General features: G+C 36.3%; 1 long non-coding RNA gene across 3 annotated transcripts in view; it reads right to left on the bottom strand.

Moving 5' to 3' along the window:
- LOC108445453 overlaps positions 1 to 26,564 on the bottom strand; it is a 370,042-nt gene that overhangs the window by 210,818 nt on the left and 132,660 nt on the right. For all 3 annotated transcript variants that reach the window (XR_001860308.1, XR_001860310.1, XR_001860309.1), the window contains 2 exons: positions 15,498 to 15,716; positions 634 to 768 (listed from right to left, as the gene is read on the bottom strand). This is a non-coding gene — a long non-coding RNA (uncharacterized LOC108445453). The remainder of the gene's footprint in view (positions 1 to 633; positions 769 to 15,497; positions 15,717 to 26,564) is intronic.

Here is a 26,564-nt window from a genome sequence, read left to right as displayed (position 1 = left end):
GTTGTTTCCTCATCCCTTCCAGTATGGCACTGAACAGACTTTTCTTTTAACTATGGCACTGATATTAAGAAACAAGTTGAGAGATCACTTTTGTCATATCCCCTCGATGCCAGTGTTTTATTTATAGTTCTCTTCTATGCCAGTGTTTTATTTATGGTATTAAATATACAAAGAGATTATAATGCAGCAAAAAAGGCTGTTATGGAAAAACAGATGCTGTTTTGTCCAAGAGCCATGCTTATGAACAAGGCCACCTGGCTTTATATACACTGACTTTGAACCACAGGCAGAACAGAGACCTTTTCTTTTTCATTATTCAATCAGCTATTTTATCTGTGTCCTACAATGGTGCATAAAATACAAGACATTTATTTCTAAGAACTGACATGAATCAAATCTTATCTTATAGGAGAGAGCAGTGTTCTGAGTTTTGTTTTGAAATCGGGCCTGTGAATATTTTTGCCGCCTCGAAGTACATTAGTATAAAACAGAGCATTTATCTCACAAGTTATTATGTAATCATTGTAAATAATATATAAATACTTCAACTTTATCTTAGCTTAGCACTACTTTTAGTACTGAACTTATTTTATTAGCGTTTTTAATTGGAATTCTTAGTAAATCAATCCCTACCTTCTCTTCAAGGCAGTCAGCCCCTCCTAGTGGCTACTCCCTACCTGCAGCAAAACACTCCAGGTTTTCCTGACGTTTGTCCTTGGTCTTCGCTAAGCAGAGCAGTGAAGGTGGGGCTGTGAATTACTTTTTCTTCTTAAAATATAGAAGAGAACAGGGAAATCTTTTGTCATTTAAAGTTATTGATGTAAAAAATAAACTGACACAAATTTTTGCATTATTCCTTGCATTAAAGCTTGTCCTACTTTTCATAGCCTGAATATTATGAGTCATACAAATGTGAGCTGTAAGAGTCTATATTGCTCGATTACTCATATTCCTCCCTCTGCTACATCAATACTTTTTGAAGTGTTTTGTAAAGCTGAGCAGTAAAAGCCAAACTATTCCATACACTGAAGGCTGAAAGCCTGAAAAAAAATGCTTGTGGTAATATCCTTCCTTTTTAGATCTTTCCTTCCCTTAATTTCAGCAACGCTGTTCACACAAGTAGTTATGCACATGTTTGTATGCTTGTTGGAGTGGGTCTCTGTCACTCAGCCAGGAACACATTTCTGACAATCTGCCTGGTTTTCCTTCCTCAGTTTTATTGCCTTGCTGGCTATTTCTGCCATGACACTTCACCTGTTGAAACTGCCCAGGGAAGCTTTTGAACAGTACCCCATGTTGTCACTAGAGTTGTGACTACCCCTTTCTTACATATAAACATTATCAAAAAAACACAGAAAAAAAAAAACCAACCCAAAGTCATTCTCTCTCCCCTCCTCTCTCCATTTGTATCTCCATAGCTGACTTGGGGAATGTAAAAAAAAAGTTTAACTGCTGGCTGCAAGTTATCAGTGCAATAGAAAAAGAGCTTACACAGTGATACGTACGTACTGAATTTATTATAGAAGACCCTGTGCAAAACTTAGTTATCTCTTGATATGTAAACCTTTCTGGAAAAATTTTAAAACCATTCGAGGAAAAGAACATAGGAAGTTTCAGTAAAATCCACTGCCAGCAAGCTATCAACTGCATGTCGGTGCTTTTCACCCAGTTTTCAGCAAAGAGCAGAACATCTACTGCCATTGCTCAAGTTACTCCATGTCATCAGCAATTTCCAGATTTTAGGTCTCTATATTAAGGCAGCACTCTCAGTCAACCAGTAAAGCTGTCCTTCTGGTGGCCATCTAAAAGTACCAGCAAAAGTCCCAATTTTCAGAAGTAGGTATTTACTGCTTTGTGAGAATAAGGCACCATGCCAGGCACCTACAGAGAGAGCCAACCCAAATCAATAGCTGGGATCTTAGCAGGAGGTTAAGAACCCATGCACAGCACAGCAAGCAGACAAGACAAGCTTCATTTCTGATATAAATACACAATGCACTGAAGAAAGCCTACAGGCACTGAATCTTTTAGGATCAGTATAATTAGCTTACTCAACTACTTTGATATTGAAGGATACAGCCTAAATGTGCCAAAGCACATAGGCAACAACTAGCAAGAAAATTTCTGTGTCTAGCCCCAGGGAGGGAGAAAATTGTAGGTACTGTGTTTAATATCAGTAAAAGAACATACTAAAGGCTTTTTGAACACCCTACTTATGATTTTAGGAAAAAAACGGGGGGATATCTTGTGGCCTGGGGCAGGTTGCTACAGTTCTTAAGTTCACACAGATACAAGGTTTCCTCCACAACAATATAGATGTTTACATGGACTGGGGTTTTACTGTTAAACAAATTCCCATGACTGGGATTTTAATTTGTGTTGTACATATGAAAGTCATCTGACCAATAAATCTTTCTGTAGTTGACTGCTGAAGATGGCTTCAAGCCAATGCTGGAGAATGTTCACCTGAAAGTAACCCCTTCATGTTTCTGTAACAGCTTACTTTTGATTGAAGAATTATTATTAGTTATTTTCTTGGTGCTTTAATCTAAACTGACATCAGGAACTTACTACACTAGATGTTACCTATAAAAACACTAAGAAACAGTCATTAAAAATATTAGTTTGCAACTCATATAGGCAAGACAGATTCAAATAAAATGCCTTCCGCTTCCTATCACAAACTGAGGTTCAGGAAACAAGTTGAACGAAAATTTTTATTCTTTTCTTTATCAAAAGATTTTCCACCTATTATGGATTATTGATTATATTTCTAGAAATGCTTGAAACAAGGACAACTTGCAGTATTCAATATTTTAAGATTATAAAATATGAAAGAATATTATTCAGTGTTTTAAAAAGCACGTCCCATATTTGAATGAAAATCTGAAATTTTGTAGTTTCCCACAAAATTGACAACCTGCCTGAATTTTGACTCAAGATAATCAAATCAGGCAACACTAGCTGAGGAAAAATAATTGAACAAACAGATTTACATTTTAAGAAAATATGGAACATATTAAGACCATGCATATGGATAATTCTAGAAACTGATGCATAGACTATTAGCTTCTTAAGCTACTGAAAATAATTTTTAAGTCTAGTGTGGTCTCTGAAACCAGCTTTTGGTCCCATCCTGCCTGGATTGTTCAGCTGTTATTTGCTGGCAAAATAAAATAAAATAAAATAAAGTAATTAAAAAAAAAAAACAAAAACACCAACCAAACAAAAACAAAACCCCCAAAAAATTTAAAAATACCAAGCTAAGAAAAATCAATTCTATAGCTGTCAGGAAGGCCTGTAATATATTCTACTCTATCCTGGAATCAGAACAATTTCTAAAACAGCAAAATTACAACTGACTCAGAACCTAAAGCTACCCAAATTCAATAGAAATTCTTTTAGTGAGTCTAATGGGCTTTGGGTCACGGCCTCATGCATTAAACTAATTTATACCAAAAAAAAAATCTATTTCCTTTTACTTTCAATTAATCAGAGAACTGGATGTGACCTATTGGTGGAATGGTAAATAATAGAGAGAACAGGTCAGTTGTACAGAGTGACTCGGATCGCTTGCAGAGGTCAGTTCAGATCTAAAGATAGGTTTTATTGCAGCCAAGTGCAAGGACTTCTATCTAGAAACAAGGACTATTTGTATGATGAGAAAAGCTACTGTAGAGAGCAATGATTCCGTCTCCAGATTGACAACAAATGACTATAATGGTGGATGAGCAGTTGAACCTGATTTCCTTCAGTGAGCTAACATGATCCTTAATTGATTTGCAAGCATAGGAACATGATAAAGGTGGTAAGGCAGCATTAATGGCACCATTAATGGCACCATTACTGGAATTCAGTGTCCAGAATTAACATCTGTAGTTCTAAAAGGATCTCAAGGAATTGGAAGGAGTTCTGGAAAGATGTAATGATGCAGTCTTCAAAATATACCTCACTGTGTGAAAGACAGACAAAACACAGCCTATTTGGTTAATTTGACAAATGCCCTGGAGATAACTTGCTCATTATATGTAAAATAATATTTCTGATAATCAGTAAGAGTTTCATCTGACAGGAAAAGGTATAACATGATCAAAAGTGAATCCAAATAAAATTTAGCTAGAGAAAAGGGAGGATTTGAAACACTGAGAATTAAATTTTGGAAAAAAGGATATTACAAATACCCAGAATTGTATCATTCATGTGAAACTCTTTTTGTCATCCTCTTTTACCTCAAAAGAATTATGGTTGATTTAATAAATTAATGGATGACATTCTTTGATTTGTAATATGTTGGCCTTGATATGTGACCCAGAGATACAAAGATGCAAGTTGTGCTATGAGTTGAGAGGGAATTAATAGTTTTGAAGCTAGTGCATATGGGATCTTATATGCAGTGGTGATTTCCCCTGAGGAGTACAATTCGTAGATAACCTGGTACATTGACAGTAGGTACGTCTAGAAATGAGGAGCTGATTTGACCTGAGTCCATTCAGGACATGTGTTTGAGTACTGTCATGTTTAGCAGAGATTGTTATGTGCTTTATTTCAGTGGAACGGTTGAAGTACAGGTATTGGGCTATTCTGTTGGTCATTAAACTATTAATCCTCTGAAAGCAGACTATGGTTAGTAAGAGTATGTTCATCTACATATCAGTGGGTATAGTACATGTATTGAATGTATTACCTGGGCTAATGTAATGGAGATAGATATGTTAAGGTTGAAGGTGATTATAGATGGCTACAATGTCTTTTCACTTAAAAATCTATGACTTTACAACATAAGAAAAATGAATACATGATGGTTTGCTGAACCACATGAAGGATCTTTTCCAGGCTGAGTTTCGTAGATGGTTTATCTGCCTGAGATCATATTGTTAATTATGTCACTAGGTCTGGAATTCACCATGGGTATTACAATCTCTTATGCATGGAGCTTTGTACACACAATACCACTAATGAATGCCAGACCTTATTCTCCAATTGCAGATGCATCCCACCCTGAGTCCTTCCAGCTTGTGCTGTCAGGTAGTAAGACACAGATAGAGATGCAGCAGATGCAGAGGACTGAGCAACCTCAAGCATTTGTGTGACGAAATTTCCTCTGCTTTCATAGGAAGCTAAAGATGTATAAAGTGTGAACTAGAATGGTAGAATTAATGATTCAGCTGGGTACCAAGTAGGTTAGGATTCCAGCAGGAGCTTGTGCCTAGGGGAACCTCACAAGGTCTACACCTGGGGACAGCAACCAACACTGTACAGAAACAAGACCACCCCACGGATCCACTGGATAGGTGTTTGCCTGTCCCCAGCAACTGTGCATCAAAAAAATCACAATAGATCCTGCCCTGAGCACTCAGTGCAGCAGGCACGGTGTGTCATGTCTCGCAGATAATGGGGGAGATCATTCTCCACCACAAGATTCATCACAGTGCACTGATAGTTGTTGGTGTTCACCACTGACACTGGAATTTTTGCCATTAGGATGATGGAGGGGGACCAGTAGCATTTTCTTATGCCTGAAATACAGCCAGTGCTTTGCTGCCAAGTGCACAGACCAAACATCTCAACAGGGAAAGGGCAACTACAAGTAGTCACCAGCACTACTAGAACAGTTATACATTTATTTTGGCTGGTAGGGATATCAAACCAGCTAGGAAATGAAACCTGTAGTTACTACCACCATAGTCAGACATTTTTGTTCTGCTTTACTGATCTTTTTCATAGTAATCATGATGAATCAGACTGTGATGAGCAAATAAAAAGCTAAAACCACTAAACACATAAGGGAATCTAAAGGGCACTTAATAAAACTCCTTGATTTGCTATTTCAACTTTTAATACACTCTATCATAATTAATTTTGATGATCTTAACCTAAATTAAAAGCAACGGGTAGCACTGCATGGAAGGAAAAGTATAAGGGCACCTTAATGGAGCCACCCAACATAGTGCCCTGTAGGCAACCATAACTTAATTTGAAAGCACACTTGATATGCAGAAATACACCCAAGTAAAATGGCAGGTGATCCTCCAAACAGAATAAGAAGTAGCTGTTGTATCCACCCTCAGCCACAGTAAATTTGTATGAACACAGTGCTTTTCATTAAGCAATCAATAATATATTTTATTAGTTCCAGAACACTGCATACAACCCACTAGAAGCAATCTCACTCCACAGTTTTGAGTGTGAATACCACAATTAAACCAAGAAAAGATAAATTAGTTTTTCCAAAATCTGGAGGTTTTTGAGTTGTAAAAGTCCAATTACAAATTAGCAAGCTGTGAATAATCAGATTAAAAAAAACAACCAGCAAAAAAACCCCAACAAAAAACCGGTTTCAAAGCTGCATGAGCTTTACTTGCAAAATCCTCAAAGATTTATGAAGTTAAGTAATAATTGGTGACAAATGAGACCACTGATGATAGCTAATGCAATCATGGTTTTTCACCTGTAGTTTTGGATGTAATACTTGGCCTTTTGAGAGCACCACAATCTTTCTGCAACACAGATGTTTGAAATATACACAAATGAAACAGGTTTGTGTTATTCCAGGGTTCTAACAAATACACCTGCATTTGAAAATGTCTGATCTCCCATTTTTCTTCCAGTACAGTAGTGAACTAGATTTCCAAATGTGTTCATCCACCCGCCCCCATTGCGGGGGGAGCTGTCGACTCTTAAAAATGTTTTGTCATTATATCACTAGACAGGAGATAACCCTGTCTTGAAAATCATCAAGATTTAGATGCTGAGGATTTCTGAAAATCTTCCTGGCTTCTTGTTGGCATACTAATATTAACTAGCACATATATGTTGCATTTGGATAAGATGCATCTCTTCATCATGTCTGTAATTCAATCTTGACATGGTAATTTTTAAGTTCTAAGAAGATAATTTTGTACTTCATTCTCCTTTTAGCGTGTGAGAATGCAAAAATCAAATACAGTGAATTTTTCATTCAGTTGCAAACTCTCAGTAAAGTGAATGACCCTTTTAAAAAATGTTAGGAAGCCAGGACACTCAGAATATCAGAAGCACATTTCAATCTGGTTGCATCGGAAATACTCAAGAGCAAGGGTGAATAGTGAGGAATGTATTTTCAGGCTTAGAGAGCACCTGTATTCTCGGGGATGAGCTGAAATTGTTAGAAAATCAACCCAATAAAGTGAAAGCATAAAAATAAGAAAAAAACTGTGTCCCAAGGACTTCACAGTCTATTCATTGAATCCTGTTTAATGCTGTTCAGGCAAATATGCATTGACTAAAATATGGTTATTCAAAGACTTAATTTCAGAAGTAAATGACTGTAGATTTAGAACTATGAAAAAAGAGAAAACCTCATGTATGGAGCAATCTCAAGCAAAAGAAAGGATGGCCCACAGATAGGATATTTTTCAAAGATTTAGAGGACAGGTTTAAAACTTCATTCATTCATAAGCTCAACAAATTACTTAAGGTACAGAACCTACTCGTTAATAAGATAATACAGCTTAACTCTTTTCTCTCCCACATGTGTTGTACAAACTATTTCCTAGGCCCGTCTTCAGTCCAACTATCTTCCAAACCATTCTTGACAATTGTCAAGTTGTCATCTAATACTGGGAAAGTTTTAGATGGTCTATTTGAAAGCTGTGCCAAGGAGAATGCTAATAATAGTTAAACTTTCTGGGTATTGCCTAAGCTTGTAACCCATCTCTATTTAATATACTGCTGAACTTAAATCCATTGCAAATCTGTGAAAAATGAAAGAAAGAGCAGTCTCCATTGTGCAATACTGTAGTGTTATGGGCAAGAATCTTCTGCAAAAACAGTAAAACCTTTCTGTAAAATAAGGAAAATAATTCATTATATAGCCATGCACCCCTGAAGTGCAAGAACTTTTCTTAGATTCCACTCTTCCATTCGGAAATTCTACCTTTAAATCATTCAGCAAACTTCCATGACATTGTCATTATAGATGGGCAGATGTGAACCTGATGTTTATACCTGCACATTGTACTCTGAAGCATGGAAGTCTGCCTTTATATAGTACATAGTCATTCCCAGGCTGGTAGATTTTGTGCTCCTTGAGAAAAGCATTGTTCAAACACATACAATGTCACATTAGATCAGTTAATGTCTTCCTAAGCTTGTCTTCAAACTAGGGTTTGTTTCAAAAATCACAAAGCAAATCTCATTCACTAGGACTGAGAGGAGTTCAATCTCTCTGGAAGTTCACCAGGGAGAGGTTTTTGTAAGAGCATTTTAGGACCAGCTTCTTGAATGTGATTCTTGTTTTATAATTTTTAGCAGAAATTAAAAAGCAGCAAGCAGTCACAAATGGCATTTCTGAAAAAACATGTTGGTCACTTGATTTAGAGATTTAATAGGTATAATTCCACTAAGAGTTATTTGGACTTACACTGGTATAACATTTGAGTAAATTGTCACACCACTAATCCATAGAATTCTACCAGTATATAATAAAGATATAGTTGTGTGAAATTGTTTGAACATTGCTGTTTTTACCCCTAGTTTTCTCTGCAAACTTAGCTGATATTACAGACAGAATCCATGCAGTGCAAATTATCCTCTATTTCAAAGATACTAGCTTCAAAATGAAGTTCATTTTCTTGCATAAATAGGATGCAATATAAACAGAGGTTCTTAGACAACTCAACATCGAGACTGAAAAATACTTTCAATCTGTGCTAGTTAGCAGCAAACAACATTATGTTTCCCCGAATGGCTATACTAAACATTTAACAAAAAAAAGTCTACATTTAGAAGCCATAATTTGACTGGTTTCAGTTGCAAAGCCTTCTGATTACTACTATTAAAAACCTTACCATGATTCATGCCCATTTCTGAAGAAAAAAGCTGTCTGGGAACAAAAACCCACAACAATAACTTGTATATTTTTCATTAAATTATGTTTTCCTATGATTTTGGAGGATTTTAAATTCTTTTAAAATAGATAATATCTTTAATTTTAATTCCACTCCCATTGTGCAGGCTATTATTTTTATTTAGCCAATAAATGGAGAGAAAAAAAAGAAAAATAAAATCAGGGTTAAAGCATGAAGAGAAAAAGGCTGGACATTAAAGGATCTTTATTAAATAATTATTTTTAGGACTACTTTTCAGTAAGACAAGAATTTTAAATGAATGATTCTGCAATTTTATTGAAAAGTCAGTTGAAATGAAGAGTTATCATGTAAAATTTTGGTAGAAATCTACTTTCTTGCCAGTTTCTGGGGGAAAAAAGAAGAAGAAAAATTTAAACAAACAAAATTTCACAAATAAATACCTCATTTTCTCACCCTGCTCCTACCCCCAAAGTGAAACAAAACAAAAAGGCAACACTACGCAGCATCTCCAGATGTCAAAAGTTATTATCCCTTTTTTCCTTGCACACAAGAGGAAAAGGAATCTTATCTGGAGCATATCCAGCTTGGGGCTGGGGGAGTAATGTGTACGCGAGTACAAAAGATTCCAAGACAACAGCTTGGAAAGGAACCATCTCAATCTCAGTGTTTACACAGTACATTTACCTGTCTGAAGCTCATAAATTATATGACCTCCATCTGACATTTTCAAATTAGATTTAGTAAGTGTAATAACATATTTAAGAATATGTTATTCAAGAGCTGGTTTGTTCTTTGTGGACCTGTTACAGGGACAATGTTGCAATTTTCAAGTTTGGCTAGTCCATAAATAGAGATATGGAAAAAAAGCAGTTAATTTTTTGACAGTGTTACACTAAATCAGTCTTCTCATATTGTTTTTTTTCTTGATTATGATTCTGTGTGTGTACATATATGTACATATATATATACATATATATAAGGAATGTTTATTCCAGTTCATCACCTGCTTAAGAGAAAATTCATGATGAGAAGTACTGTAGGTGTCACTTCTCAGGTAGTTAACAAGGGTATTTATTAATATTAAATTTAATTTACTTATTATCAAATCATCAGCCCTTATAAAAAAGAAAACTAAGTATGGATTGTATTCCCTGGCAATATGAAGAGTTCAGGAAATGAAAAGTGTTTTGATCATATATAAAATATAGAGTATTGTTAGTGCAGAAGCCCTGTATCAACTTCAGTGACCCATTTACTGGTTATTCTTTCATTGTTTTAAAGGCATTATGAATTAGAGCTCTGCAGTTTAAATAGCATCAAACACATGCAATAGAATCCCTGTGCCTCAGTTAACCTTAAACAAGTATCAAGAGGCGGATTTAATGGATGTGATGTCATTACACTATATCATACATGCCAGAAAGAAAGAACAGAATATAATAGAATATCAGGGCAACATAGGAAAGCCATTTTTTCGCTATTTAAAGCTTCAGAAAAATGAGCCAAACCTGTGAGGAAGGGCCTGAAGTGCATGTAGTAATGCATCCTAAAATATCAAGACACTTAAGTTTTTCCATCCTCTTTAGCACTCTGTATTAAAAATCTGATGCTGTGCCAACAATCCCAGAAAAATTACTTTAACTGTTGCTGCAACATGATACCATTGATAAGTTCACAATGAAATCTTTCACAACATTGTTCTGCTCCCCTTTCTAATTGGCTTTAATAGATATAGGTCTTCAGTTGCACCAATATTTGCACTTTTTTTTCCAGTGTCAACAGTCCCTTCCTGGCCCTATGTTTAACTCAAACTGTAAACACAGGAGTGACTATGTGATTCATATGGATGCTGTACAAGTTACATGAAGCCAGAGGGAGACTTTCATTGATTTCAATGTGAGATTACTAGACAATGCTGGGGGTGCATGAACTTTTGACTAGACACTTTTAAATCCAGTGGTTATTTTTCCCTTTTTTGATCTCATTCTTAAGCATACAGATTCAAAATAGTTAAGTGTCAGAGTCCAGCATGTGGCACTGGGGACAAGTTCTTTGGTAGAGAAGCCTACCTATTATCAAGTTTTAATTTATTTACCTTCTTCATGAAAATAAGACAGATTGATAAAATACTTTGAGCAGATAAGATAATCAAGTCTGACATCTAAAAAGTCCTGTCAGTGTTTAAGCAGAGCACCCAGGAAAAGGCTAACTGTCTTTTGAGAACAGGAGCAGAAACTGAAGACTGAGGAAAGAGGTTTGCGAACTCTGCTAAGGCCACTGAAAAGAATGCTTCAGTTTTGCCAGATGAGTCCACCTTTGCTTTCATTGTCATTTCCATTATCGAATTATCTCCTTTCTGGAAAGGGATAACTAGTTATTGATTCAAATGTCAGCAGCTTAATGCTATTATCCAGGGGCAGCACCAAAAAGGAAGGCCACTGCATCAACGATATTGGACACTCCCACTCTGCAGGACTGCATCTCCTTCTATTCTGTCTAGGAAGGCTTATGGCTCAGCATAACTGTAGATCTTGCAATCATCCATATATTTATCCTCACAAAATCCCTGCTATTCCTCTTACACTTATTTTAGAAGCGGGCAGTACATGTCTAGGGCGCAGACTGCACTGGAGCGTAGAATTCCCTGAGCTAGCTTTTTCTATCACATTAGGACCACGAGCAGTAGTGTAGCCACAGCATTATGGAGGTTGGTGCAGGTCAATACTCCAAAAGATGCTTCAAGTGCTTGCATTAACCCTTGCAAAGCTATTTCAAGTGTATCCTAAGCTGCCTGACAAAATCACAATGGATCTAGAAATCATCTGAAGCCTCCAAGTCAAATGATTTGTCAGTTATTTCATGCTGAGATTATCTTGAGACGTCCACACAGAGATTGTTACAGATTATTTCTTTCTATTCCAGGGTTAGCTGATAGTGTGAAGCCTGGACACAAAAGCAGGCAGCAAGGAAGCAGTAAGAACATACACAGGTTCCCCTCTAAACAGCTAAGAGTGTAATATCACAAAGAATTATATGTGTCTAGTAAATGAGCAGGTTGATTATGACAAAGAATAGTAACAAATATCCTTTGTGCACAAGGTTCTGAGGAATGCTGAGAGCTAGCCCTCATTTTTTTTGGCCTCCAGGAGATTTCTAAATCTCTAAATAGCAATCTGAATTCCTTAGACAGCCGCACACACGATCCAGAGCTTGAGTTCTCCGTGAATCTCCTGTTTCATCTCTAATTCAAAAGATCACTTCCTGGAAGCTCTGAAGGGAAAACAGTGAAGCATTTCTTTCCTCTTTGAACCACTTCCTATGCCCTGCACCAGTGAAAGGCCTAGTTAGTCTAGACCTAATTTCCTGGGGGAAAAAACATATTCTTTACTAGAAAGAGCTGATCTACACTTTCTTGCAGAATTTAGCCCTATCAAAAGGAGACAATAAGAACTAGCAGATTTATGCTTCAAAAAAATTGGAGTGTTTCTATTAGAACAAAATTATTTTTATCATATAACAATGAGAAGGGTTAAAGGTAAAAATTTCTCCTCTTTTTTTTGCCACCTATTCCATCTTCTGAATAAGGGCTTCTTTTGAGTTCCTGAGCACAAAAGTGCATCTGGAAAATGTCAACTAATGTATTTCAAAGTTATTATGTGAAAATAAAACCACTGAACATATTTTTTTATGAAACCTTCCAAGAAAATTCACTTCCGAGACCTGGCTTGAGAATGAGCAGGAGATATTTTTCAGTTCAAAATAATTTTATGAGAAAGGTTTAAATGTTTGGAAAATATGTTGGAACTGTAATTTATCCCTTAACCAACAGCCTCAGTGATGGATTACATGACCAATAGAGTAAATCTATGTGTATACACACGTACACACATCATTTCTTTTGTTTACCTTTGGATCAAAATAGAATGTTACAACATTTGTTTTATCATTTTCGATCCCCCTGAGGCATTGTGACATTTGGTACATTTATTTTTCCTGTTAAGAGATGATTCCTTAATTGTTTGAAGCAGGTGGAGGAAATATTTAGCAGAATGTTTACACTGTGACAACTATACGTCGGGGAGGGAAAGGGGGAATGTGTTTGAACATGCACAGAAAGCCAGGAGTCGATTACATTTCTTTCATCTGCACAGTCCAATACGCAATCTGAAAAAAATCTCATTCCACCGTGGAGCTAATAACAATATATAGATTTCTAAGGGGCCACAGGCCCCTTGTCATTAACTTTGGTTCAGCACCTAAGTCAGGTGTGAGTACTTGCAAATATGGGCAGCCTTCTTACTGCCCTGCTTTGAACACTAAGCTTGATGTTTTCCTCATAGTTTTCCACAGAAAAAGGTACATTCCTCCAAAATTTATTTCAGGGGACCATAAGTGAAAGCTCTCCCTGCATCCTCCCTCCTCTTACTCCTTGTTAGTTTAAGTCAGGAAACTTAAAATAAAGGTCCTTGCACATGAAGGGCAGGATATGCTAACTTAAGATCAGCAAGGAAAACATGGGAAAATCAACTTTTGCTCTGTTAGTGGGGTTAAAAGGATGAGGTAGACTGCTTAAACTCATGAGTCTCAGCCACACAACTATGGCTGAATCCAGACCTATTCTCTTTTTTTCTGTAATGAAAGTTTATGACCACTCTTTCTGCCTTTTTAGCAGACAGAACCTCTGTATAGTTGCATAACCTGAACTCTTAGGGAATATTTCAGGATGACAGTGGGAAGAGATTTATTTCTGCCTTGCTTCTCCAAGACGGCCCTCATCTACTGGCAGTTTTCAGCAAACCCCAGTTTCTTGGGGAAACTCCAAATTTAAATCCATTTGGTGGAAGACAGAGCTCTAAATGCCCTATCAGGAGTTTTCCTAAATTATACTAATTCACAGGCCGGTGAATGGAGAACAGCTTCCTGAGGCTCAGGTCAGTATTCTGGCCACTGGATTTTAAATACATATATTTTATACTAGGATCAAAGAATATTTAAGTACTTATTAGGGAACTTTAACACCTTTCATATGAGAGAATGCCATATTAAATGGGTGAATACAGCACGACACACAGGATACTTCTCTCAGAAAAAAGAAGAATTTGGGTTTCAAGCTTCTGGGAAAATTATTTTAATCTCCTTGGACTATTAGGTAAAAGGGCAACATTATTTCCACCAGCAATACATCATATCTGTAACTATGTTTTTCTCTTTGGTTATCCTAATACAAATATCCTGGTTAGCAAAACATGAAATAATTTAGTTTCTGGTTTGAATGAGGAAAAACAGAGACGCTTTTATTTGATCTGAACCAATTAGGATTTTTTTGTTGGTTTATTCAGACACAAAATAGTTTGAATATTCAGTCTATTTGCTGCTTACACAAATTCGTTGTTTGAATAATCATTAGGAAGAGGAACTTTGTCCAGCAAGACAGGTAGCAAGTAAATGGTTAATTGGGTAATGCTGCTTTTGGAGCATACACATATACAAGGGGGTCAAGACATATTGCTTAGGCACCCACATGAACCCATTTAAAGTTTTCTATATTAAATAATGAAATTTGCTACTGTTCAAACTCCATTCAATGTTTTTTGCTTTTACTATTACCAGGTCCATAATTCTTTCTATGGTACTTTGCCTTTGTTTACCATGGAGATGATTTGCAACAGAAGTTACTGTTAAACAGGAGTAAAGCTGGTGCAATCTATCCCAGAATAATTTCCATCTTTCTGAATCAAAGTATATAAATATATAATATCCTGTATTAAAAAATTAGTCTATTCAACCATATGGTACTTTTTGTGACAAAGATTTTTGTGATAGAAATATAAAGGAGATAATTTTAACTAACATCCAGAGAGCTTCATATCACCCATATTAAAAAGTAATCATTTTCAGGTTATCTGGTTCTTAACAGGGTCTACTAGTACCCCACAGCTCTCCCTGTTTTATGAAATCTCTGTATTGTATCAGATATGAAAATACCACATGCTGTATTTTGAGATTTCATTTAACAAAATGACAGGGTGAAGTCACAGTGTCATGGAGCCTGTGAGCAACAAGAATACAAGGCCAGACAGGACAAGGGAGAATGGCTTCAAACTGAAAGAGAGTAGCTTAGATTTGATAATAATATGAAATTCTTCACTAAGAGGGTGGTGAGGCACTGGAACAGGTTGTTCAGAGAAGTTGTGAATGCCCCATCCCTGGAACCATTCCAGGCCAGGAAGGATGGGGCTTTGAGCAACCTGGTCCAGTGAAACTTGACCCTGCTCACAGCAGGTGGGTGGGAACTAGATGACGTTTAGGGTCACTTCCAATCCAAACCGTTATATGATTCTATAAAGAAGACAACACCAAAGCTCAGAGACTTGGATCCTGTCCTCAGCTTTGTCACTTACCAGTTCTATTATTTTGGACCACTCTCTCACTCTGCTTTGTTCTTTGGCCTTCCAAATAATTCTTACTTTTATCTACTTAAGAAACAAACTTCCCTGGGAAGGTACATTTTTTTTTTCTGGAGGCAAGAGCAGAGTGTTTAGCACAGTGGGGCTCTGATCTCATTTGATTCCGTTAGACAAGATAGTACTACAAATAAATCACCATAATAATATTCTTATTTGCAGTTGAGATTAAACCTAAAGTTACCTTATTGGAGTGTCATCTTGGTTCCTGTGATATTTGTCTGAAACTTTCTTCTTACAGTATAACAAATGTGCTTCAACTCCATTGGTCAGCTTCTTCCTCTAATGCAGACAGCTTAATGGATTTTTCTTAAGCCCAGTACAGCTTGTTTCTGAGTATTAATTTCAACTTCAGGTTATTGTGCAAATTATGTCCTAGCTGGAAATTGAACCACGTTGACCACTGAAAAAGAAGAGCCTAATATATGACCTGTATTAGACAAATTTGCCCAGCCAGCAAAGTACAGTTGGATTGATTTTCACTCTGTCATAATGAGATATTTTGTTAGACAAGTTCTCCACCCAGTGGCTGCAAAGGTTCATGGGAGCAAGGATATGATCTCCAGTATGATACTATAGAAATGCTGGAGATTTAAATCCTGCATATATAGCTCAGTTGATTCAAAGGGAGACAGGCAAAAGGATGTTTCTTTCATTTGGACTTAAGAAATCTATATAATACAGTGTTTAAGTCATGTAAGACAAAAAAAATAGACTTAAGAAATACAACGGATGTAACCATTTTACCCCTCCCTTCCAAAACCTGAAAACTTACAGTAGCACTCACTAAATTTTCCAGTTTTAAGAATAATTTATCAACATGGGTTCGGAACTGTGAGGAGTATTTTGTTTGCTCATTTGTTTTCAGCACAGAAATGCAAGTCAAGAATTCCATTTCCAACCTGCCATCTACAATTTGAAATTTTCCTGAGAGTTATACACGATGAAATTCAGCACTCAAGAAAAATGTCTTTACACTTATAAAATGTACAGACTCCAATGCAAATAACTGGTCATGTCTTAGATAAATGAGTGTCCTTACACCATAACACACAAGAGTCACTCAAATTTAAGACTGTGTCACTTAGTTATGCCGAGATAAATTTGGGAAGCAGCGTTAGATGGGAAGGCTGGTTTTGAGAGGAGATGCCTGACACATGGAAAGGCTGTGGTATTTTGCCTGATTTTTATCCACAGCTTATCTCAAATATAAAAATCACTTTGGTTGAATTTCAGCCAGGGCTAGACAGCTTTCCATATAACAAAGTTTAACAGCATTCCTGTCTCCCACAGCAGCAGGACCAGAAATGCTTTGCTGCATTTCTTCTTTAAGCTACCAGCAGCAGTGAAATGTATTTCTGCCTCTGTGTTTTTCATAGAAAACAACTTCAAAAATTAAAAAGATAATTTTTTTAAAAAAAATTCAACACCATGTATTTATGCAATATGAGCTTGACCATTGTTCATTTTCTTCTTACTAGAGATCACAGAATCACAGAATCATTTAGGTTGGAAAAGACCTCCAACAGCAAAAAGTCCAACTTTTGACCAATCACCGCCTTGTCAGCCAGACCATAGGACATAGTGCTTTTCCCAGCTCATGCTTTCCCTTTCTCTCCCAATAGTTTACATGTTTTGAATTTCGTCTTTCTTCTTTCTCTGATATTTGTTGGTTCTTTTCAGTCAGTTTTATATCTAGTCAGAGAGTATATTATTTAATGAATTTGAAAATTACTGTATTTTAATATATAAATCCCTGTTTGTGGATGATGAATTTTTGGCCAATTAAAAACTCAAAAGTCCAACAATTTTTTTTCTTTTTGATTCACTTTTAAGATCTATAAAACACAGGTTGAGCAAGTAAACAAAAAAACAAACAAAAATTCACACACCTCTTCCTCCAGTTCTCACAACACTTTGTACATTAGATGCCACTCTGCTCTTTTCTGGCAGAGAACTGCAGTTTAGTTTCATAAACAAGTTGTAGCTTTTTCACTTGAGATGGGAAAAGGTACTACACGTATATATAATGGCATGAATTAAGTAAGACAGGAGAGGAATTAAAGTTTACAATTAGGATTTTGTCCTGTGAGTTTGACAAATAAGTACAACAAACTATAACTTAGAAGGAAATACTTAAAAACAATGTATTCTCAAAATACAGGTACTTTGCTATATTGTTGCTTTCCTTGCAAGGTTCTCACGTTTTAGAAGATTAATCTTTTAGGCAGAAAAAAAAAAATCTTCATTTTATGTTTTGTGCCACTGTTCACCCAGTCATATAAATATTTCTCCTATTATCCAACATTTATGACATTCTAGCTCCCTTGAACACCAAACATGATTTTTCACATTTTTTTCCTATTTAGCAGTGTTATGTTTTTTCAAATTTTGTTCTAAGTGTAGTTTGGATACTCATTATAGTTATGATTTAAAATGAAAATAAATATTTCTTTCTTTAAGTACTTGGGAAACTTGAAATATGTTGTCTAAATGTCTTTTTGATGAATAAAAAAGTAAGGATGGATGGAGGGATTGAGGATGAGGAGAATAATCAAAGGTTTGGTTGTCTCTAAAAATTAAAAAGTTCAGGCAGTTTAGATAACGCAGCTAGCATTTAGTTTTGTGTGTGGAATTATCCCACTCTTCTACTTGTTTATTTGTAATTTTTTTAATGAGAGAAAACATGGAGAGGAATCATACAGTAGCAATTTTAAATATGTCAGATTTCACCGGAAGAGAAAAATAATCTTACTTAAAGTCTCCTTTTCATTTTTCTACTACAATCTAATTCATGGTTAAATTCATGCAAGGAGTTTAAAGTCTCACAACTCATTGGGAAAAAAGGCAGAATTAACTTGAAGCTCAAGTAACTTTGCACAGCTTAAGCCCACTCAAGCAGCAGACTCACACTGGGTTCCCACTCAGAGTGGACTTAAACTTTAGGGACAACCAGCCCCATGTCAGTGGGATCTGTTCCCCGCTCATCGGCCCCTGGACATGGATCCTGTAACATCCCCACATAGGGAAACGCACAGATTTTTCCAAACTGTTAGCCGACCTCCCCACCTAGTGGCACTGCAGTGGAAAGGTTCAGGCTAACACTTGGGATTAAATCCCTAGGTTGAATTGCTAATGAAGCACAAATGCTCCGAAATAATGCTGTGCTAGAATTAGGGCCACATAATTGCACAGAGTTTGAACTTCAACACAGGTAACCCCTCCAAAAACGTACCACATTTCACTGAAATCAGAGTTCATGTATTGTCTGCCCCTTCTCTATCCCTCATGTCTTTGACAAGTACTAATAGTTCCTATTTATTCCCTACAAAAACCAACAAGGCTATTTGACATTCACTTGCATTCCCTAATTTAACTTCAGGTGACAGAACCATTTCAACTTACCCATCCAAAAGAAAGGGGTCATACTGCCTAACAATGCTTTGCAGTGAGAAACATCTGAAAAGGTATTGTGTTTTTACAAAACAGTATTCAAAGACACAACCAAGTCATTATTGAGAAAAAAAAACTCTAAGCCCTGTATCACACATTAATCAGCTGAAACTCAGATTCGGTGCATCACACCAATATTTGACCATATCACTAAGTCTCGTAGCCTCTACCCACAAAGAACATCTGTAATACTAAGATATAGTTTTTGATTTATCTTGTGAAGTCTGGGTAGCTGAGATACAACTTCATGACCTGAAATTTGTATTTTCATCTTTCCTGCTGCTTAAGCACTAAGAATCACTGCCTAGATTATCACTGATCATGACACAGTTAGATGGACTTGATGTTAAAGAAGATATCATAGCTTCACATTTACGGTTCTAAACAAAGAAATCCAGGATGATTTCCTTATATTTTGGTTGTGTTCAAGTCTAAATTTAAGACGAAGTATAAACTTTTCCCTAAATTCCAAAGGGTTTCTATCCATCTCATAAATGTCTACACTTAATTTTCTGTTCTTGTTTTCTTGATTGCCGGTTGCTGCTTCAGTCTTTGAGGGGTCTGAAGAGTTATCTAGTTGCCTCTACAAATGCCATGTATTTTCTACAGGGCTGACTTCGGATAGTGTGCACCCCAGAGGCATGTGCTCTGCCATCTTCTTTTCCAAAACAGGGATTGTAGTGGTGCAGAACTCAAATTTCATAATTGTTTCAACTGATCTCTCCTGCTTTTGCAAGAGGGAGAGATGAAACAATGGCTCAACAGATGTGCTAGAAGTTAGACAGTTGCAACACGCCTTAACAAATGGGAGAAAAAAAAGCACTGGAAGTGAGGAGAATCACCTCTCTGCAATATTTTATTATTTGGAATTTCAGACATGCACCTTTCCTTTGTTTGAATGGATCCTCATATTTATTCCTGCAGAGATTTTCCTATCAATACCTTTGGACTTTATTGTGACTATCAAAGGAAAGTCCTCATTCTCACGATTATATGTTGTGCAGGGTTAGCTGAAAAGCCTGAAATCCCCAAGAACAAGAGTATACCTATCCTGAAAATAAAACATCAGAAAAAAAAAATCCGCAGTGAAAGTGGACATTCCAGGGGGCCTTTTTGTCCTTTTTTTTTTACTGACTGAACTTTAAAAAAGCCTTTCTGAGACGTTTTAACACTTCTGCATTCACCCATCTTCGACCAGTAATGCTGATAACCTCCTGGTGTCAGTATGGCTCTACTGCAGTTCAACTCCCTCTGCAAAGCCCTGACTGGAGATAAAAAACTCCATGTTTGAATATGACAGCTAAATACACCGGTTAGAGGGGCTGGGATGTCAGTATGCTAGAGGAGCTGCTTAGCGGCATAAAACTGATTATTCCCTTACACTCAGATCCTTTGCAAAAATTCTTGGTCTACTTACACTCTGTATTATTGCCACAGTTCTGCTTTTGAAGGGGATACCTTGATAGCATTGTCTGTACAATATAGCCAGTAGTAAGCATGTAATTATTCTAGAAAAATATTATTTTTCTAGAATAATTTTAAAAAATGTTATTTGTCACGGTATTTATTTCACTTACTGTACAAAAATGACATTAGCAGTAAAACAAATATTTGCACCCACCCCAAGCCAGCTATTACTGTTCATGCACCTTCAGCCCAGAGCTCATTAGTCAAAAGCATCAGCAGCTGAATCAAGCTGTCCTGAGGTACCATTTTTTTTCACTCAAACAGAAGCAACACCCATCAAATTATGAGTCTCACTCATCAGTCACTTCCTAAACTCTGATCATTTTTATGCCCAAATATCAATCCAGCAGCACAGAGAAGACAGGAGGGTATGGCAGCTTTTGCTTATATGTACAAAAGCTGACTTTAATTCTCCTATAATCTGCCACCTAACCATATTTCTGCTTAACCTGTTAGCAAGGCAATATGTCAGAGTATTCTTTCTTCTGTTTTTTATCTTGTCCCCTCTCTCTAGTAAAATGATAGACAGAATTTATCTCTCTTTACAGCAAATTAGGAAGCAAATGAAAGAGAATTGGAGGGTTGTTCTTGCACATTAATTGGAAGGGGTGAGAAGGAATATTGCTATGTGAAAAAGAAGATTTAAGGGAAGTAGAGAGGAATACTGAATCCTGAAAAGAAATTATTCAAATAATTGAGGGAAAGAGTAAAAGCTCTCTTCCTTGAAACCCTGAACCTACCCTCAATCCAGAGCTCCCACTAGCTTTCCCAGGCCTGTTTTCTCCTTTATCCTCTTCCTCCAAAGTATCACAATATCAAATTTACCAACAATACTGAGACATATTTAATCAGTTTTGGGACAGCCAATTGGAATGGGAACATTTTGTGCTTATGTTTCATTGACAAATTAATTTTAAGATAAAAATTATTCTTACAAGTGCTGTGCTGCTTTCATCTGGGGTAGGGTTAAATTCTCAGACATTCCATACAATGGATCAGACTGTAAAGAACTTTAAGCTCCTTTTAAGATTGAAGCACAGCAGGCGAGGCTTAGTCAAACTTCTGTGGTAATGAGTCTACTACGTCTGGACATCAACAAGTCCCTCTTTCTCATGCTGCAGCCCTCCACCATGAATATGCCAACACAAGTACTTTCTGAGGTGTTTCTACACTGCCCTCCGTGAAACAATGGTTTAAAATCCTCTTTGCATGACTCTCCGAATCCATTTATCAAAATTCCATAGAAATAGACTTTTTAATCCATCTCTCCTGAATAACAACTCCTAGGATGACATGTCCTGTTTCATGGGGAGGAACAGCGGGTAGCACTGGGAAAAATAAGATATCTTTTGGCTTTAAAACAAGCTTAGCACCACTTTAAAGAAAGTGGATAATGTGTTTGTTCTCAGGAGTACTGTGTACAAATAAATCTTCTTCTAAGTTTAGTTGTACCTCAGTAATTTTAACAATTATACTGTTCCTTTAGAATGATTTAAATTGATTCCTAAGCATGTTATAGAGAACAGTATGGAGAACAGTTCTGGGTTGGTTTTTTAGTTTTATTACCTAGAAAACAGATGGCAATTTGTAATTTAACAAGCCAGCAGGGGACTTCTGCTGGTAGAACCCACTGATGGCTTTACCACAGGCATTATGATATACCAGGATGAACTTCTGTAACAGAATACTGTTTCCAATAGATCAATTTTCCAAAGAGACTTTAATAATGATTTGGCAATATATTTATGCAGCAGGAGGTTGCTAGACTATCAGAAAATCCAGAGTCTGGAATTATTTTTCTGCCTTCTTTGGAAGTAAAATGATAGTAGATGGTTCACTGAAGCATTAACATAGTCTTAGAAGCCACACAGAAATTTTGAATAAAACTAAAGAATAATTGGAACTTCCAGGAGGAAGATGATGAAAGTTTCATGAATATACAGTCACAGCTAAATATGTTCATTTGGACTTTAAAACAAGTCAAATCTGTTTGCTCATCTCAAGTAATCCTACATGATTATATGGAATTTTTTATTCCTACATAACTCATAGTTAATCTGCTAGGATTTCTGTCAAAACTGCTGAAGTTGATGGTGCATCAAACATACCTTATATAGTAAAGTTCATGCTCACAAGTATAAGGAAACTGAAGGAAAGTACTGCACTGCATATGGTTAAGTGACAAGTGGCTGGTGGGAGAGAAATGATTTAAAGTGATAGAAACTGGTAAAAGTATCACTAAGAACAATGGGATAGACATAACTGAGGTTGGAAGGAATATAGACCTCTCTTGTTTTTACACTGAAATTATAGAAACTCAACTCTTCTGAAATGTTTGTAATATGAATTATATTTTCTGTGTCATACTCACTGTATACCTATGCTTGTAGTTCTGGAAGGTCATCCATAATTCTAGGACTGCTTTTTTAATTTACCTGAAGTATTCCATTATCATTCAATATAAACAGAGATTCAAACCTTGTCAAAGTGAAATTTATTTTTCATTTCCAACTTAAAAAAATTATTCAGACTAATGGCCCACCCACCATTCATCTGGAACCTCCAAATTTCTATAATCACGGTCCATGCTGATTTTTCAAATGAACAGTCTAAGAAATCTAAATCTCACTTTACAACCTCTCTCTCTCCATCAGCCTCTAAATTCTTGTAAATGTGATAGACATTGTCAGAGATTCTGGCACAACCATCCAAGCAGCAGGATCACCTTTAGAATATTGTGTTGCTACCTCATGCTCATCACCTCAATCTTTCCAAATCTAAAAATCTGTTTTATGATACCCTTCAAGTTCATCAGTAGAAATACCAGTTTTAGTAGACATAGTCTTTAGTAAAGTCTCATTCTAATCATCTCTTGCTCCTAGCTCTCAGAAAAGCCAATTTTCTTAAATGGAATCCATTGATAGGGATAAAAACTATAGATGTTTGGGAATCAAAAGTGTTTCACCCACTTTAATGTAATGGTTTATGTTAACAAAATGGTTCACTGTCCCTACAGGATTCCTGGACCAGAAATCTGATCTATCTTGTGTGTGTTAGCCTGGATAGAATAAATACATCCAAAGAATCCAGAGAGAAAATTCATTTATATTAACAGAGGCTCTGTCTACAGAGATCTTTTAAAAAACCAACTTCCTATTTAACTTTTTTTTTTCTTTTTTGTTTTAGTTAACCTTAATGTTTAGCTGTGTAGGGTTCTTCTAAGGAAGAAGTCCCATGTGAGATTTTAAACAGTTCCTACCATTTCTAGAGAGTTTGGGACAAGCTAGCATGGTTGTTGTAAAGTCATTTTATTTCCTTTGAGGAAAATAAGACAAAAAATATAAGAAAATTTGCTAAATAGAAAAAAAGAAGATTCAAACATTATGAAGGTACTCTCTGGTATCAATGACCTGGTGTGGCTTCTGGCCTCTAGGGTGAACTCACTGCTAGAGGAACAGAACAGCACAGTCATGTTCATCTGCACTAATGTCAAGATTGCTTTGACCCTCGCTCTGCACTGCTCTCTGTTGCAAGATGTTGTGCTGATTAGTTAACCTAGACCCTGTGGTTAAAGAGGGAAACCATGCATCCTCCCCTCATTAAAAAAATCAACAAACAGTGTGAGAATAAGGACATCATCATATCAAGCATGGCATAGCTCTCATATATCAGCTGTTCTTCAAATCTTTTCTTCTTTGACTAGAAAGTTTATCACCGGGTTCCTAATTCCAGCTTGATGGTAGTCATCCTCAGCTGAGTGGGATAAGAGTCCAGGGAGATGTATGGTCCAAGGGACTGCAGAGGAATTAACCTTTTCAAACCAAAAATCAAGTCATGGCAGAAAAGAATTTAAAAGATGGGAAAATGGAGTAGTTTGTTCTGATACTTCTTTAAATCTTATTTCCAGCATGCTAATTTTGGTCTATTCAGTTCAAGTTCTATGCTCCCCTTAGCTATTCGAAACAGTTCAATCCATACAGTAGTATATTCGTTTGAACAAATTCTGGTTTTTGTTCTGAACTTTTGCTGAGTTGTATAAACAACTTCTTAGAAATCAGGCTAAGCTGGACTTCTGCTGGATTGGATATTAGCAGCACAGATCCAAGCCAAAAAGATGAGGAGCCTCCATGTGAGCTACAGACCTACCAGTCCTCTTTATAAGCACACTTGGGTCTGATGCAATTCCCAACAACTTCACCAGATTGGAAATGATTTATGAATCTTCAAGAATGCCATTATTCTCTGAAATATGTTTCAGAAAGCCCAGACATTTTTCTTTTCAGGTATTTTTTTTGAAGTAAAAATGTCTCTAACAATTTTTAAAAGGGGGATTTCCAGATTTCAAAGTTGAGGGCAATGAAGATAATAGCTAAGTGCATTTTTATTCTTCCTATGATGTTCATCTATTTTAAGCATCAAAGCTGTAATGTAGCTGAAGGAAAAGTACATGCTACAGTAAAAATATTGGCTCTCAAAATGTGCAGTAGCTCTTCCCTCTCCTCTATAGACAGGGATGCTATAAATAAAACATCTTTTGCCACTGCAGCATTTCTTCCAGTGTAAAGAACATTCACATGAAATTTTTACTGCATCTTGGGTAGCGCAAAGCTCTGGCATAGTGTTCCAAATGAGTAATTTCATTATAATTAATCCACGAGGGACGTGCTTACTCCAGAACTGCTGGCCTTTTGATCTCAAAGAATATAACACCATTGTAGTATGGATGCCTCAAAGGCTACGGTGTTTAAATAATACAGTCCTTATGTCTACTGCCTCTTTAAAACCTAAGGATTTGAAAGGTCAGGATTGCTAAGTGTTGCAATACATTAAAAAAACCCAAATAGTATCTAATAGTAAAAGGAATTTTATAATTGTGTGCTAAAAATACATACATGTGGGAATATATTAACTGATTTAAGGTTTTGTTATTTAAATCAAGGCATACTAGATATTTTGTAAAAATATGGACCTCCTTTTTGCAACCATGAGAAAATATTTTATTTGAAGAAGCTACACAGAAAATTGCAGTTATTGATTTGACATTAATGTATTTGTCCTCTTGTAAGTGTGGCTATTAGGTCCTTTAGAGACCTGGACATAAAGCATGTAACGGCAAATAGAATCGTTGCTTCTAAGGTGGATAACTCTGAAGTTCAAGATTACTAGAAGGAAAAATGTCCAGGCTGACTTAGCTGTTTTAAATTGCAGTTATATTTTAGAATTCTAACTGGTTCCGGAAAAAAAAAAAAAAAAAAAAAAAAAAAATCAATCAATCAATCAATCAATCAATCAATCTCTGTGGCCTCCTGTATTAGTGTTGGGGGATTGTTTGACTGTTTGCATCTTTTTGGAGAAAAGAGGAAAGATGAGGCAAGTAAAATCCAAAGTCAATACTTCCAGTAAAATGAGAGATACTAAGTATCTCAGTGCTTAAAAGTCTCCTACCCTCCAAATTTTCTGAAAGTGAATGCACAGAGTTAGCTTTTGAATCTATTGTGTTCTTTAGGGGACATCTGGATTTTATTATTTCATTTATTTAATTTTGGTGGTTGCTAATGAATATGATGAAGTGGACAAATGCTACTAGTCTCTAGCATACTGTGCACTCTTAAACACTAATGAACTATTAAACACTAATGGACTATTAGTGATGCTTTCTGGTTTTGATATATTGACATACTTCATCATGCTTTTTAAGATAAATAAAGTGCAGTAAACTGATACTATTTAAGTAAACAGGAATATGAGAAGGTAACAACATCACTAATTAAAAAAATTGTGTTGCATCCCTTTCATTGAGAGTCAGAAGTAACTACTATCAAAACTTTTGATTTTTTAGCAGAAAAAAATGATTTTTTGACCCCCACTTAGAGAGAAACAGAGAAAATTTTTTATCTGGCAAGGGCAAATGAACAGTGCCAAGAAGAGATCATCTACCTCCCTCTTTAGCCTTGAAACACTGGACACTTTCTGAAATCTGTTGGGAGAAGCATCACTGAGGGGACACACTGAACATCTGTCATGAGACAGGAGGTATTTTGCCTCCCTGAGCTGAGGCATGGATTGCTCTGTATACCATATGTGCCTTTTTCCATACTGCCTGTGTCTGCTTTCTCCTGATTGCTCTTGCCCATATGCTAAAGACATACATCACACTCGGCAAAAGCAATTAAATGCTTGGTATCCCCTTTGCATTAGGTTTGGTACCTTGGTGCCAAGGCTTTGACTTGCACCCCACCTCTGCTCATCTGTCTTCCAAGAGTGCTCTCAGTAGTTTAAAATTCAATCTATCTTGAATTATTCATGCTCAGTGCATCAGTGACTACTATAT

This window comes from Corvus brachyrhynchos, unplaced genomic scaffold (assembly GCF_000691975.1).
Source record: "Corvus brachyrhynchos isolate BGI_N302 unplaced genomic scaffold, ASM69197v1 scaffold142, whole genome shotgun sequence".
NCBI classification, from domain to species: domain Eukaryota; kingdom Metazoa; phylum Chordata; class Aves; order Passeriformes; family Corvidae; genus Corvus; species Corvus brachyrhynchos.
The sequence above is the reverse complement of the archived record's forward strand: the minus strand, read 5'-3'. Positions and strand labels throughout refer to the sequence as shown.